The sequence below is a fragment of the Asparagus officinalis genome, chromosome 4, assembly GCF_001876935.1.
Source record: "Asparagus officinalis chromosome 4, Aspof.V1, whole genome shotgun sequence".
In the NCBI taxonomy this organism is placed as follows: Eukaryota; Viridiplantae; Streptophyta; class Magnoliopsida; order Asparagales; family Asparagaceae; genus Asparagus; species Asparagus officinalis.
Window position 1 is genome coordinate 119,232,851 of NC_033797.1, and position 3,624 is coordinate 119,236,474.

Sequence of the window (3,624 nt, forward strand, 5' to 3'; positions counted from 1 at the left end):
GCAAATATGAACACAAATACCTACATCTGGTAACATATAGATACACATACTGATACAAGTAAAATATCCAAATTAGTATTCGAATATATACCGATTAAACAACTGAAATCGTTTGGACTATTAATTAAATTTGAGATCTTATTTGTTTTAGTCGTATCTGTTTTGTATACATATTTATTTTCTCTTATTTGGTATGAACCCGTATTCAATTTCTGACAGATATGGATGTTAGTTCTCTTTACCAGCATATCTATAACTAATTATAACTTATAATTCGAAATTCATCCATACTTGTATCGGGTAAAACCGTTATCTAGTTAGCAACTCATAAAGCATAAACCACCACAGTGTAAAACCAATATAGAGTAGTTATAGCATAGAAAATGAAAAATAAATTTGTACTATCCATCTCGGTTAGCGCAGGTGGTCTGCAGATGTAGTGGTAATACTGCGACATCCCTCTCCCCCGGTGCCCGATTGGATCTTGTCTTCCTAATCTGTAGTGTTGCAATGGAAGGTGGAACCGACATACCTGGGATTTACTTGGTAGGGGCAGGGGATCGAACTTGGGTTTCGGTTTGGGGATCCTCATGCATTGCCAAGGTTTCCTTGTACAAAAAAAAGGTGTTGCAATTCTGCAAACCAACGGTAACAACTTTTTCAGTATATTACAGAGTATAATTAGAAGGATTTAGCCAGACAGATTTTTTTAAAATTAGCAAACAGGTGAAACTCAAAAGTTGGGTGTTACACCGATTGTAAAATATAATCTTTGGTGTTACAACCATTGACCCATTTAGATAAAACAGTAGTTATGAGATTTATTGCCAATTGTTAAATATAATCTTGGGTGTTACAACAATTTTGATTAAAAAAACGTAGTTACGGAATTTATTATCGATTGTGAAACATAATACTGGGTGTTACACCCATTATTATATATATATAGAGATTAATGGGTATCCTTGTCATAGGAGGGGATTTCCTCCTTGACGCCTCTAAAATCACATGATTGAGCGACATTGTGGATGATCCGCTCCGTTGAACTTGATCTACATATTCTAAAACTCCAACACACCAAGTTTGGGGTGAATCCGTCGTCGTTTGACCCTTTATCGAGCCATGTGAAAAGTTCTATTCATTCAAAACCGTTAAAATTGATACGAGTGGATGAAGGGTCAAACGACGACGGGTTCACCCAAAACTTGGTGTGTTGGGGTTTTAGAATATGTAGATCAAGTTCAACGGAGCGGATCATCCACAATGTCGCTCAATCATATGATTTTAGAGGCGTCAAGGAGGAAATCCCCTCCTATGACAAGGATACCCATTAATCTCTCTCTCTCTATATATATATTTATGGGATTTAATACCGCTTGTAAAATATTATCCAAGGAATATTTGCAATTTTAGCACCTAAAGGTTTATACCTTTAACTTTGATGTCTCAAAGTTTTTCCCCCCTAACGTTTTGATATCTGTTTATACCTTTTTAACTTTGATAAATTAAAGTTTTGTTTTTGACACTTTCATTCTAAAAGTTAGGGTATCAAAGTTTAAAAAGAGTAAACTTTAAATTATCAATGTTAAAGAGGTGTAAAATTTTAGGATCTCAAAGTTAAAAGATGTGTAAAATCTAAACTTTTGTGTCAAACCCCGCGACCCAATTATGCATGGATAGGCACATGACAAGTCACCGGTGCATTTATTGGTACTCTAAAATTTCCAATAAATACACGTAAGCCTTTGTACTAATTGTTTCTATTGTTTTTGTTACTTCTAACTATTCTTTTAAAGATTATATTTTGTCATAGTTCAAAATATTTAATTTAAAGATTGAGCAGAATTGAGTTTTGAAGCCGAATGTATAAAACATGAAAATATTTTAATTAACTATCATGTGATGTATGACCATGTCCAAAGTAATAAACCACGACGGGTTCACCCCAAATTTGGTGTGTTGCGGTTTTAGAATATGTAGATCAAGTTCAACGGAGCGGATCATCCACAATGTAGCTCAATCAAGTGATCATCAATGACTAAGAAACTTAGTGGACGTCCACTTAAGTTGACATAAGTTTCTCTCTCTCTCTCTCTCTCTCTCTCTATAATATATATATATATAATATATACTATATATAATAATATATATATTGTGTGTGTGTGTGTGTGTGGTGTGGGGGGGGGAGTGTGCGGTGTGGGGGGGGTGTGGGTGTGGGGGGGGGTGTGGGGTGTGGGGTGTGTGGTGTGGGGGGGGGGGGGGTAAAGCCTGTTGAACTTAAGTGGATCGAAACTTATACATTAACTTTTTTATCCATCAAATTTGCTTTGAGATTTATGTAAGACATGAAGGGTATTTTTGAGATGTGTGTATTGATTTGTATCACATGAGAGCACATATCTCAAAGCAAATTCAGTGGAAAAAAGTTGGTGGACAAATGTTTCTATCCACCTAAGTTTGTAGGAGCTTTACTATATACCTATCAGGGATCATAGAGTTATCAGCAACGCCAGGCAAAAACGAAAACATAGTGATTGTCAAAGCAACTCCCAGTTTGTTTTGTGCGATGACTGTCACCATTTAGTTTTAAATAAACAGTAAACTACCCGCCTCTGCTTGACAATCTAGACCCCTCTTCCATGTCCGCCCCCCCTAAACCCCTACTTCCTCCTCCGCCCCCACCCTTAGGAGAGGGTTTTTTTCCACCGTCTCCCTCCTCCAAAGCTAACCTAGACCCAATAAACCCTCAGATCGCTCCTCAAACCGTCTCCTGCAGCCACCAGATCCATCCCTCCCGCCTCAGATCCAGCCCGCCGCGCTCATGCTCCAGATCCCGCCGCAGTTCAGCCACTTATAACACCTCTTCCTCAACCCGCCTCTGCTTGCTCAGCCCCTAAACCCTCAGATCCTCCCCTCAACCCGCCTCTGCTTGCTGCGGGCTTTGTTCCATCTGCAATGCCTCATCAGCAAGCTGCGGGTACAGTTCCTCCGTCAGTATTAGCTCCCAGCAGCTCTCTTCACACCCCCCGGCCACCTCCTCCTCAGAAGCAGTCCTATGCCCAAGCCGCTAAGGGTGCTCAAGGCAATGGGTTTGTGTCAGCCCATGCTTGCGAGATCGACTCGTTTGCTCGACTCCCTCCAACAGGCATTAATATCATCAGCGGTTCTCGTGACGATATGCCCTCTTTTTCTTTCATCTCCTCAGGCCTCCCAAAAATTGAGAATGTGTATGCCAATGCATTAGTGATGAAGTTCTTTGGTGGCCGTCCATCGCTCGAGGTGAGCCAATCGTAAATCCTTAGCTGGAGAATCGTAAATCCTTTCTCCATTGGCCCTCTCAATTCGAGAGCGTTCTTACTTCGTTTTCAAAATGAAATTGATCTCCTGGAAGGTTCTGTCCAGGCCTTCATCGACCCTAATAACCTTCCCATACAAAATTTTTCGTTAGCACAACCTCTGTCATGTCAAAGAGGACTCTTGTTTCGCCCCTGTATGGATTTCATTGCCTAGACTTCCCCTCCAATGTTTTCTTCCAGAATTTCTCTAATCTGTGGCTAATAAAATCGATTGTTTCTTGTGTTTGGACAAGGCTACAACCACTTTGGCTCGTCCAAGTGCTGCTCG